The 13,854-nt window shown below is 37.0% G+C and overlaps 1 protein-coding gene and 1 long non-coding RNA gene across 3 annotated transcripts in view; both read right to left on the reverse strand.

Annotated features, from left to right (window-relative positions):
• LOC139981616 (mediator of RNA polymerase II transcription subunit 13-like) overlaps positions 1–13,854 on the reverse strand; it is a 94,171-nt gene that overhangs the window by 64,187 nt on the left and 16,130 nt on the right. The window lies entirely within an intron of this gene.
• LOC139981617 (uncharacterized) lies at positions 4,638–13,851 on the reverse strand. The gene is made up of 2 exons (XR_011797895.1): positions 10,326–13,851; positions 4,638–5,894 (listed from the first exon to the last, which is right to left on the reverse strand). It is a non-coding gene; the product is annotated as an uncharacterized lncRNA (long non-coding RNA).

Below are 13,854 nucleotides of genomic sequence, written 5' to 3' on the forward strand. Positions count from 1 at the left end.
CCATGCAGTACTTCTGCAATAGTGCAATACTCATCAAGTTGACTTTGTTTATAATCCACATACACACATATATGTCTCATTTATCTTGTGTTGCCTTATTGACTGTAAAACAAGACAAGCTACTTATCATTCCAAACAACATGAGGGGTACTTTTACAGTAGTACTACTGGGTCAGATCCAAAACCTCTGCCAATGTTATGGACGGAATTCACAGAGATAAAGTCCCATCAAAAATAGTGTGAGAGTTAGTATTTGGTGAGGTATGCATGATTGATCTAAGTTGGGATACCTCTACCATATTACGGAAAAAATTTAATTGGGTGGTGCAATATTAGTCTGAATATGCAAATTAGGTGTTCGTTATGGATGGAATCAGAAAAATGATCAATTCCCACCAACCTTCATAGTGGGTCAAAACTCTGTGAAGTGTTCAGGATTTCAAAGTTTAAGGTACTTTACATCACAGGCCTGGTACCTAAGCTTTATCATACTCCCACTCATATTCTTCAATGTACCTCCATTAACCCACTACCCCAAACCAAAATTCTGTGTTATGGACGGAATGTACAACGTTATGGACGGAAGGTTTCGTCCTGATTTAGGATCAACTCTTGAATTGTTAAGAGTGTGTTATAAGTTAATACTTATGGCCAATATGTGTAATAATATCAAATAAAATTGAATTTATTACAAGAAGGGAAAGAGCTAGACCTGAAATAGGAATTGTTATGGACGGAATGTTATGGACGGAAAGTATTGAATTAGCCTAAAATGAATTGCTATAGCACATGAAAAGTTTCACTCTTGCTGAAGGTACTCATCAGGTGGCTTTCAGCACTATAAGCAGAGGCTGTCAGTACTTTTCCCATTTGTTTTTTCCACTTTTGTGGCTTCACCTCCTTCAAACAATGCCAATGAAATCAAAGTTTCACCAGTCTGCAAAACTTGTATGAAAGAAAACAACACATGCAAATATTTTTTATTTTTTAATTCAAAACACTTTCAGCTGTAACAAGATGAACCTTATTGTTCATAAAAAAAATTAAACCTTGGACCTGTACATGGACAGCAATAGCCCTCTTTAAAACATTTTATAAAGGTCATGAACGAGAACATCAGTAAACTTTCAACATTACCACAAAAACTGTGGACATGGGAGGCCTGTATGGTTGAACAGTCATGAAAATTTGAAATAGACTTTTCAATCTTAACAAAATACATCGATTCATGTTTGTCAAAATTTTCCGTCACCATCACGGCTCACAATCTCTTTGAAACTTGTCCCTAATATATTCAACCACCTTTGTTGCAATTCCCACTTTGCTACTTGAAATTGGGAGGACAGGCTGTTCTAGTTTCCCCATGATCATTCCTAGTGGTATCCAAGATTTGTCTTCAGGTGATGGCCAGAAGAAAGTATTGGTAGGGCCCTTAGGGTATAGGAAGGAGACATATGTATCATTATTGTCAACTGATATTTGGTCCACCTTTTCCAACCACCAGTCTCCTTCATACACAAAACCACATTGCATGAGGATGACAACTTGGATTAGGGTCATTCCGTGTCAAATCACGGATGGCTGTTGCTGCACCCTCTCTAAAAATTCCCAAATGTTTTGTATGATTGGACCATCATGAAATAAGCATATTCTGAAAATTTCAGTTGCATTGCTTTACAATTGGCCGATTTATCACACTTTGAAATTCCGCAATTTGTCGCCACCATGGCATTTTGGCATTTTCTTGACTTTTGAGGTCCCATTTCTCAGCAATTAAACATTCTACTACCTTTCTATTACAGATGCCTATAGAGTCTATCCCATAGAATAGGAAAATAAAAAAATTAGGCTACAAAAATATTGTCTTGTGGAGTGAGGTCAACTTAAAAGTGTCAAAATATTCGATTTTTGTATTTTTCACTAAAAAATGTGCTACTTTTAGTGATGAATTGCTCCTAAACCATTGCTTCAGGGTACTTGATTCTTTCAGAGGTTATTATGTCTGGTACAACCATTATAAAATAATGATTACAATGCTTTCCTATGATATGTTTGCAAGTTGTGCAACTCTAAAGTTGCTATTTCATGCTGCGATTCAGCATGAGGCATGATTCAGCATGAGGCATGAGTTTTGATGCCAAATTTTTACCAAAGTAACCATGTTAGAGCTGTCAGGGATTTATACTTTAATTGTAAGTATCAAGTTCTTACACCTATGCAAATTTCAGGGTTCTAGCTGTTCTCAATAATAATTTATGAAGTTGTTAAGCTGCTCCGATGTACAAAAGAGGTCATCTTTGACGGCCAACAACTCAAAACGCGTCATGGTGAAAAAATCTGATAATTTTTTCTGGAAGAGATATAGTACCACCCTGTTTGTACAAAAAATTTCAGGAGGGTGTTTGCCTTATTTTGAAATGAAATATACTCAAAGTTTTGGATTTTTACAATAATTTCTTCTATTCTTTTTTTTTTAATTTAGGGAAAACATCACCTGAAAGCCTAGAAAAATACTGTAATGTACATGTAATAAAAGGTTTTCCATCCTAAATAACATTCATTCACATTTGATGTCTTTGAATTAACTTATTAAAAAACATTCTGCATAGTTTCTCCATAACATTCACATTCCGTCCATAACGTTTTCCTAATTCCATCCATAACACAGATGTTTCACTGAACCCCAGTTTATCTATGTGCAAGAATCTGGTAATTTTTCACTTCATCCTTAATGGCATTGATAAACTTCAGAAGATTACATGCAAATTTTATCACTGAAGTGAACTTTAAAATTGCCAGGAGATTAATGACATCAGGTAGCGTTATGGACGGAAATAATGATTTTCTTCTCGATTAGCATCTTAATTAGGGATGCCCTACTTAATTTTTCCAAAAACTATTTTGGAGAGATCAGTACCATAAACAATTATTCAGGTGCAGATTCCTGTGAATTCCATTATTCCTTGCAGTTCAGTGGCACAAATTGCTGTTTCCGTCCATAACGCTGGCTTAAGTGCATTGTCGATATAATTAAGCAGAACTCGTTAACAAAGAAACATACAAATTTAATTTTTTTGCCAAGCAAGCTTAAATTGTTCTTCTTTTGGACAAAACTATCAAAATTGATAACTATGATCATCTAAATTTTAGCCCTGAGGTTGACAGGTTTTGGATCTGACCCTACTGTACTCAAAGTGATCAATATACTTGTCCACGATGAGAGCCTGTCCTTACAATTTTTTAAGAGGAGTACCGCTAATGAGGTCTCGCAATGTAAAGTACTAGACGATGCAAGGCACGGTGGACAAGAAGAAGAAGAAGTACAATTAAACGAAAGACGCTCTCCAACTTGTGGTAGATTCACATATTTTCTTCCATGCCTGAAGGCGTAAGTCGGGAATATGTCAATCAAACGGCACTGAGAAAGCTTCCTCTCGAAGTTTCACTGATTAAAATTGGAAAATCATCTACGTTTGCCCCTAACCATGTTGGCATCATTTGAAGAATGTCTCAACACCAGTACGCTAAGATGTGTATCTCGCAGCGCATAAACAGAAGCAAATGTAATCAACTCAACTGAGGAGCTTATGTATAGCTTATTTGCTAACAGTGCAGATATGTCACTAAATGAGGCAATTGCATGGGTAAATTGAGCTGGCTATTTGCACTACGCATGTCTACTGTACACGTACGTCTATCAATAAAGAGTGTGAGAGTTTTGAAGGTAAATACCTTTGAAGACTTTGCTGTACACAATACCAGTTAATATTGCTACTGTTCTAGATCTGAGGATGAACCCATTTACATGTATTTCATCACTTCTTTATTTAAAGTCTCAGTACAGATAAGACAATTCAAGGATGGTTTTTTTTTTTTTTTTTTTTAATTACACAAGAGCTGTGTTTTGCCTTGGTAACCCACAGCATGGTAATTTCAAGAGGTCATTTGGTAAAATTTCTGATTAAAACAGTTGTTCAACTGGAAAAACAGCATGCTGCAACTCACAGAGAGCAAACAGATGTGTAGATAACACTAACAAGCAATGTACAGTAGGAGGCTAGTACTGGAGGAGATTATTATTGACATAAATGTAAGTCCATCAGCACGGCACGTCTCATAAGTGCCGATTAGACGCTGAGCAATTGTAACGCAGATAGTAATCAAACTGTGAACCTAGTGTTTTACTATTATTGAAACAAAAAGTTACCTAGTTAGGGAATAGTATGGTACTCCATGTTGTATTTTAGAGGTTTGCAAAGTTTGGTATTTCAAGTCCATATTAATAGAAAAGAACTATGATTCTTTTCTCTCTATTTTTGAGGGGATTTTTGGTCTTTGTCAATGACATTGAAAGACAAATATACATCAAAGGGGAACCCAAAGACAACAGAAAACAATATGCATATTTGGAATAAAAGCACTTTCAAAGCAATTTACAGTTTCAATGCTCAACACCGAAACGGGCCACAATTGAAGCTACAAGGTTTGTGGAATTACTGAATCAAAATAAATTCTTAAAACTTTACAACCTTTTCTCGACTTCTACGAAACTAGAGTCATAAACATTTTCAAACCCTATATGAATATACACAGATGTGCAGCACTGAGACTGCACAAATATGAATTGCATTGTTTGCTTCTTTTTTTAGTTAAATGCTCATAACAATGTAGTTCAACTGACAGTAACAAAATTTACAGGTTTAGGTAACAAATTTATTAGTGGGTAGAAAGCAGTAGCATCTGACTTCATCCTAACTAAGGTTAAAGATAGAGTTGAAGGCCACTGCCTCAGGGGTGAATCAGGAATGTCAGAGCAAGCTGAATGGAATGTAGTCAAAGGGCCCCTGAGGTCACACCTAGTGTGTACAGAGAGCAAAGATGCTTGTCAACAATAACCTAGTAAATTGCCTTGTGATGGGGCAATACATATGGATGGATGATGGCATAGCCTTGCACACTGTGTTGTTTAGATGACAATGAACCAGCAGTACTTAAGCAGTCACAGTATTATATGTCCTCCAGCTGCACCAAAGGAAGCAGCACAGGGAATAACAATTCAAATTCTGTGTTTAGCATTCTTCCAAAGGCTTTGAGGTTTTTTCTCTAACTGAATACCCTAGTTCCTGTATAGAACACTGCTACACATCTTTACTTGTATAGCAACTTGACCAACATTTGAAATAGCACTTTTTGGCTATGCAATACTGGATAAAAAATTTCCTGAAGAACAGCAAGATAATCCATACTTCACTAGTTTTTTATCACAAGCAGTAACACTGGAGACTTAGTGAATGAAAGCCATGCCACTTTATAGGTAATTTTGTGGATGTGACTTTATAGTAGTGTTCAACCGATTATGCAAAACAGAAAATACCGATTACCGATTATTTTTTTCATAATCGTACCGATTCCGATTCCGATTATTTGAAAATGAGAAAATATCCCGTTTGACAGAAACAATTATTGTTGTGATTTTCCCCGGTTTCCTTTTGCTTCGTTGTTATACAAGGCTCTAAGGTATCATTATGTATGTACCAAATTACCTCTGGAGTTTTTCGGAAAGAAAAAAAAAGTTTTTTTTTTTTTTTTAAATTTCCAAAATACGGAAATATGACATCCTACCTAGTCAGCACTGTGCTAAAGCAAATGGCCTAACCACCTCCATGTGAATGTCACCTGTTAATGGCTTGAAATGGGCTAAGACTAGTTACTCAAAATATCCATCTCAAAAAGTATCTCAGACAAACCATCCATCTTCAATCTTTACCAAAGTGTAAATTTTAATGACATATTGCCTTCATTCCGACATTATTTTGTACTTATTTTCAGTATTATACCGTTTATGAACAAATAGAAATGTTACGAACTTGAAGTTAAACATACCTATTCGTTACCTATTAGGGCTGTGAGTTTTCGTTTAAAGACCTAAACGTTTAAACGGCCGATTTTTCATTCATTTAAACATTTAAACGTTCGCGAATATCGCGAGAAAACACCGAGTATAAAGGCGTGGGGTCCGCCCTAGGGCCCTGGTGGGGCGAAGACCCCGGAAAAGGAAAAGGAATTTTTGCGTGTCTGGCGATAAAAAATTCCCAGTTGAGGATGCAAAATACTGACAACTTTTTTAATTTAAATTGTCACGAAGCTGATGAAAAATTTTAAATGACAAGTTAGAGTAGCTGTATTATGTTATAAAATGAAAAGAGATTTAATCTGTTTTACAATCTTTAAAAAGTTTAACTTACAGAAGCTCCGATATTATGAAACAAAAAACGTTCGGCAAAGCCCCGTTTCTAGAATGCCTAACAATGAATAGCGCGCACTAAACGTACATCAGTTTACAACTGCAGTACGGTTTAACCCAACTTAAATACTACGGTAGGATACTGTATATGTGCTCAGAATTTTCCCAGGTACCTTGCCAAACAACTGCGCGCTCATCCCGTCTAACACCTGTTTGTTAACATTTTTGGCACGTTTCCAAGAAACGTTTCATAGAGTATTCCCCATGATACACGAGGCACAGTTCATACACACAGCACAAGATATCAAGCTATGGTCATCTTTATGAAAGTAAACCTTGTAATAAAATATGTTTTAGGCCACACGGCACGATTAACTAATGCTTAACATTATTTCCATGTTCTTGTAGAAAACGTCAAGTTCGCAAAATACAATTGGTTGTTTTTGTAGTTACGTGAGATCCGTAACGTACAGACGAGGTGGTTAGGCTATTTGCTATACACTTAACTGTGGTAGAACATTATTTTTTCCGTATTTTTGGAAATTCTAGAAAATAGTTTCTTTTCCCCCCGCTTAAGGGAAGCCTCGCAAATCTAACCGGGCCGGCGGAAATCTCGCACCCCTTGTTCATTATGCATACATGTGCATATTGGTCCCATGGTTAAATGCACACAAGCTGGTTGCCAGCCGAAGTAATGAGCACAGTGTCCTGACAACACAAGGCTGGTTATTCTTCACAAACAATGAGCAAACTTGGCAAAGTGTCCGGATTAACTTTTGCGGTTTTGACAGTCAATAGAGCGGTAGTTTATGTTGCAAAGTGACTTATACACTAAAATCCGTCACTACCAAATGTCCGAGATTCAGTACTTTATATAATTCTTGCAAATTCTTCCACGTTATCAAACCTCACAAATAAAATTTCTTGGGTCTCTTATGAACAATTGTGAAACTCCCCTACTCGAAAGTTCGATAAAAGCAGCCTTTACCTGGGCCTATACATTATGAGCCTTGTTCAACGAGTGGTACGTAACTATGAATTAAAAACTGAATCAGCCATTGCATTAAATATATGCCCCAAGAACTTCAGAAAACCCATATTGACACACCAGAATTTAATCAAAACAATAGTTAAGCTATGCCATATATGTATGTTAAAGAGAGAACATCGACCGTAACGTTGATCTCTGAAGCTAACTGCGACACAAATTCAACGAATAAACAGATGGTTTAGGTTTGATTTTCCCATTGACTTAGTGTGTTAGGCTGCCATGTGGTTAGAGATATAAGTAACTATTCGGTGAAAATTTTAATGCAAGCTAATTTGCGATACAGTTTCAGTTTATTTCTCCACATTGTATTGCATTGTTTCAAGCAGAGAACCTTCAAGCTGTTGTATAGCTCAAGCCCGGTATGATAATGACATGTGTAGGCTACTCGACAAAATTTTCCAGAAACGTAATGGTAGTACACCCACCCAACTAGGGTTGGGCGATATTTGCTTTTTAACATCACGATGAATAGTTCAAAGATAATCGTGATATTTCGATAATTATACGATAATTTTTCCTTGTTTTCAACTGCCGATTTCCACCAACCCCTGTTGCGTGTGAGCATTATGGCATGGGGTCCAGGGGTAAAGGCCCCGAAAATTTTAGTAATTTGCGTGTCTGGTGATAAAAAATTCGCAGTAGAGGATTGAAAATACTGACAACTTTTTTAATTTAAATTGCCAAACAACCCCCCTGTCTAACACCTGTTTGTTAACATTTTTGGCACGTTTCCAAAAAACTTTTCATGGAGTAAACTATTTTGGCTCCACTCTAAAATTAATTAGGTAAGTCAGTAAAGGATCGGTAAAGTTATGCGAAATATTATCTTAGACGTTCAAGAAAAGTATATATCCCATTATAACATAATTAAGGTAAACCACACCTCAAGCCAACCGACTCCTCCGCATGAACAAAACAATCTATTCCCCATGATACACTCGAGGCACAGTCTATACCATACAGACAAAGCACGATATCAAGGCCCCAATAGCTATAGTATGGCTATCTTTATGAAAGTAAACCATTTAATCCCATGTTTTAGGCCACTTGGCATGATTAACTGAATGCTAAATATTGTTTCCATGTCCTTGTAGAAAACGTCAACTTCGCAAAATACAATTAGTTGTGTTTTTGTTGTTTGTCGTGTTTTTGTCTTGAGATCCGTAACCGGCGAAGTGGTTAGGCTATTTACCATACACTTAACTATGGTAGGATATTAATTTTTCCTTTCTTTTGGGTGGAAATTCTAGAAAATACTTTCTTTCCCCCCCCCCCCCCGCCAGATGTGGTAGTATGGTTTATTCATAAATGGGTGTACTAGAGCCTTGTCTACATGACATTAGTTGCATTTAGCACGATATGCCAGTTTCGCGTGAATTTTTCGAAAGTATTTTGCTCGATCCTCCGTAAAATTTGAAAGGTGTACCAACTTACTGTTTGTACACAATTGCTAATTTCTCTACTGATTTTCAGAGTTGTAAAGGATGGTTTTTCTTTACGAAGTTCAAAAGTCAGTAAATGGAGTTTATAAACTGTATTTCTTTCAACTTTCTTAACCATGGAATGCTAGAATAACATTTACACTTAAAACGGAGAAAGGATAATCGCATTTTTTCCACATTTATTTCAAATTTCTTTCACAAGAAACTATCGTCATTTGTTCAACCCTCATGATGTCTACGATCTAGCTGGCTAAAAAAAAGTACAGCTTCGCTGGAGTGCGAAAAATTCCCTACAGTCAACCGATTTTTTTTCACCTAGCTAGGTAGTTTAGGTCCTGTTCTGTACAACTTAGTAGGATTATTCTAAAGTCTTCCCGTATGTTAGGCTCTGGTTCACGCTTACGGCAAGTGTAAAAGAAGTGAGATTGTGATTTCAGTTTTTTAGATTTTAAATCTTAAAAATTCAGGAAACTTGTCCTTGCAAAAAGGCAACGAAACTTTTTGTTCCTACTTGGCCGACTGGGAAAAGAAAGAAAGATAGCATTTTAGATTCCTGCAGTGTAAATTCACATTACCTTACTTATTTTTCACAGAAGTTTTGCTTCTGCAGTAGGATAAAATACGGAGTATAAACACACCATCTTTTTGAAACGTTTGAATACTGTGAGACTTAGCTATGATGTTTTGTTCAACTCACTATTGTGTTCAAATCGGCTTAGTAAAAACTTGACCGCGGCTGTGAATGTAACTGTATAGCGTGGAGGGTGGTTTGGAGAGTGTGTGCACTCAAGTGTGACTCATTATCTGCTTGTGGCTGTGCTCATTATAGCCGCGGAAAAATCCACCGGTCCAGACATGGCGGTTAGATTTGCGAGGCTTCCCTAACACCAGATGTGGTCTTACGGTTTATTCATAAATGGGTGTACTAGAGCCTTGATGTCATTAGTTGCATTTAGCACGATTTGCCAGTTTCGCATGAATTTTTCGAAAGTGTTTTGCTGTATCTTTCGTAAAGTTTGAAAGGTGTACCAACTTACTTTTCGTACACAATTGGTAACTTCTTTACTGATTTTCAGAGTTTTTTTTACGATCTCCAATCGATACATTTCCTTTGATCATGTATTTGAACAACTATTACCAAGTCGAGTATTCGACCTGGTATTGTCTGGTCGGAGAGTTCAACGTGATGGACAGGGATTGTAATCATTTCGATCAAACATGCATTGACTGGATTATCTGGGCCGCCGCTGTCGGCTCGATATAAAGTACACTTGTGCCGCGAATCAGGAAGTTTTCACAAAAGGATAACAGCGTTCAAGTTTAAGCCATTCATATCGCCAGATACATCGGGGGGGGGGACAAAAGTAGGATTACGTTCGCGGTTTATGATTCAACTGATCGTAAGTTGTTTTGTTATTTCGCGTAGTAGACAAAATAAACACGGGAATTGATACGCGATTTTTGCCAATAATTTAATTTTCAGTTGATATCATAGTTTCGTTTAAACGTTCATAAGGTTTTATTAAACGTTTAAACGATGTTTCGTTCGTTTACATGTTTAAACGTGTAAACGGCACAGCACTTTTACCTATTTAACTCCATTCAGGTTCAATTAAAAAATGTAAGCTTAGGCCAATCAAACTGAAAAGCAAATTGTACCATCGTAACTTGTTTAAAATTACTCTAAAATGTAATACCAGATTGATGTAAAGAAATAATAACAACTAGAAACTACTCCAATATAAAATATAACATTCCCTCTATAAGACATATCACTTACAGAACCTTCCAAACAAATGCAGATTTCCAACAAATTGAAAGTTGTAAACTAAGCTACGCATTTTTTTTTTTTTTTTCCAAACCAATGGTTAGGCTACATTCAGGCTTGGGGTAATCGTAATCAGTAATCGTAATCGATTACAATCGATTACATTTTTTGAAGTAATCGTAATCGATTACTTTTGCCAAAATTACAAAGTAATCGTAATCGTAATCGATTACAAGGGCAAAGTAATTGTAATCGTATTACATTTATGATTACAGTGAAATTTGAATGAGAAGGGCAAAATTAGTAGAAATGATTAAAACTAATTCTTACTTATTGGCTTTTAGTGTGACCAAAGAAGTGTTCCTTCTAGAATTCTCTAACACAATAAACTTATACTAAGAAGTACTGGGGATTTGATCGCCATATTCAAGGATTTTTTATCACCTGAATTATTCTGTTCAATGCTGCCTCTCAGCGTCCACAATCCTTTTGCATGTACACAACTGGTTGTCTGTTTAATTGTCTGTTTAAATTGTATTTTTTACTGGACTTATGGGTTACACATCTTAAACGTGTTAAGGCATAAATGTGTAATGCCTGGTAGGAATTGTAGATATACTTCCACAATTTTGTCCGTATATACTGTAAATGCCCTTCCTTTGCCCTATTTCATTGCCCTATTTCCCGGCAGAGAGTTTTATTAAACAGATATGCAGAGGATTGTGCAAGTAACCACAATGTAATCATGATTGTAATCATGATTACACTACAATGTAATCGTAATCGTAATCGATTACTTCAACTTTAGGCTGTAATCGTAATCGTAATCATACATTCTCAAGTAATCGTAATCGTAATCGATTACATTCAGATGTAATCGCCCCAAGCCTGGCTACATTTCCCATTGACTTTGTGTGGTTGTTAGGCTAACGTGGTCGAAGATTGCAGTTTCCGTGGATATTTTTATTTTTTATTTGCGACACAACTAGAGTGAATAAACAGATGGCAAGGTTCGATTTCCATGCCGTTGACTTAGTGTGAAGTAAGGCTACCATGTGGTCGGAGATTTGTGAGGATTTTAGGTTATTTTCGCTGGTACTGCAATTGCTTCGTGCAGGCCGTAATTTGCCACGGGAACTTCCCGGTGATTGTGCGCGACTCTCCCGCACTGCTTCAAATTTGATGCGGGATGTGGAAACTGTTTGCACGATTCGCGCTGCGACTGCAATTCCTAGCTAAAGCAAACGCATGTCACAATTAATTTTACACAGACACCTGATGTAACGAGGGCGATTTTATTATATTTCTTTTTCGCACTCGTAATTGTGCTTTAGGAGGACTTTTTAGCACTTGCGAGGGCGAATCGCCCGTCGCCCCCGCTTATTTCCGACACTGTCCAGCACATTCGTTAATTCGCGAAATTGGTATTGCTGCTATGCTTACTGTGCCAAGAAATATGAAGTCACTAACCACGAGGGAAGCAAAATCGGCGACCCTGGCAGCCTAATTTGATGAAAGTATACACTGTGAAAGATGTATAGAGAGGGTGTCTTATTTCAGGGATGTAAGTGCAGCCCAACAAAAAAACCGGAAAAAATATTCGGAGACCCCAGGTGAATGCCGTCCTAACACATCCTACTCCTAGCTCTGACTACTTACACACTATCGTTATGTTAGGCTAGCTCAGAAGTATTAGCGCTAACACATCTTACCCCTAGTTCTTACTACTTACACACTATCGTTATGTTAGGCTAGCTCAAAGTTACGAATACGTCGCAGCGAACTACGGAATAAAAAACAGTCTCACTTTCGAATGCGATCACAAATATCGACTTTCATTTGCGTATCCCGTAGATTTCCGCCGCTCACAAATATCACAAGCGCTAATTCCAAAACTTATGTCGAGCACCAGCAGTTACGAAGATATTAATTAGCAGTCCAATCAACATGAATTAGGCAAGGTTTTTCAACGACAGAAATGAGCTATAGCGATTTGAAGTTCGCACGTACGCAACGATATTCACATGGCACAATGTTGTACAGTGCAATGCGATGATGCGAAACTGGAAATGGTATTTTGAGTGATCGATGAGTGAAAATTGAAGTTAGCTTGCTACAACGGGCCAGGCACTTTTGCCGCGTTGTGTCTTTGATATTCGAACAATTTTGTGGAACTTTATTGGAATTTAATAAAAAACGGATTTCCGTAAAAATACGGAAGACTTATTGGAATTAAAAAAAAAACCGGATTTCCGTAAAAATCCGGAAGACTTACATCCCTGCTTATTTTAATATTTCGTAGTAAAAGAACAAACCTAACATCAGTTGATATTTTCAACTTCCATATATGTTTTTGAATAATGATATTTTCACCTTCCATATGTTTTTGAATAATCGGTATCACATAACTGGTATTCCACGTAATTTTTACCGATTCCGATTATGTTCCGATTATGCAATATTCGTACCGATTCCGATTCCGATTAGGTTAATCGTTTGAACACTAATTTATAGGCAATGAAAATACTTCATGCTTACATGGAAACATGCATTTATCAGCATACTGTACATGTACTACTGTATGCTGGTAGCCAAAACCTGTAAAAAGCTAAAGCAGATGAGAATCTTCACAGAAGTGCTTCAAACTCATTTTGAGGTTTTGATGCTACTGTATTTTACACTTAACTCCCCAACAATCCCTTCAGTTAACCAGCTGACTAGGCAAGTTTCATTGCACATGCAGTACTGAATTAAACTTAACTTGTTGCACAATTTCAGTCAAGTTTTTTGCAATGTCTGCTCTATAAAATTCATGGAAATGGTTGTTCAAAAAGAGAAAAACTTGTCTGTAATCCTGTGAACTGATGCTACACAGACTAAATGCAATTTTCAGCGAGGTGTCCCCGCTTTCATATTTGCAACTTAAGTACATTTTGTCCACTAAAATGCTTCCACTATATGCTGAGGTAACGTGGAGACATGAAGTGTTGAGTTAAGGAACTTACAATTCTCACTTACCAGGCCCGTAGGAGTAAATATACGACAAAATATTAGGTTTAAAGTAGGTCCTCAAACACCTGATCTCTGTCCAAATAGAGAATTATCTGTAACCTTGAGTTCATGAATAGGTGATATACCTGTTACACTGATCAAATGCTGTCTCGTAATGTTGAGATGCTTACCACTGTAGCAGGAGAAGAGGAAAACTTCCTGGCAAGCGGAGTACATTACAGGCACGACAAACCATTGCAGAGCGTGCTGTGAGCCTGGCTACTACCTTTGTTAATTATCGCAAGAACCAGACTCTTGTATTTTAGTCACACTTGACGGTAGTAGAAGTAGTCCACTC

The sequence above is a fragment of the Apostichopus japonicus genome, chromosome 15 (genome assembly GCF_037975245.1).
Source record: "Apostichopus japonicus isolate 1M-3 chromosome 15, ASM3797524v1, whole genome shotgun sequence".
NCBI lineage: Eukaryota > Metazoa > Echinodermata > Holothuroidea > Aspidochirotida > Stichopodidae > Apostichopus > Apostichopus japonicus.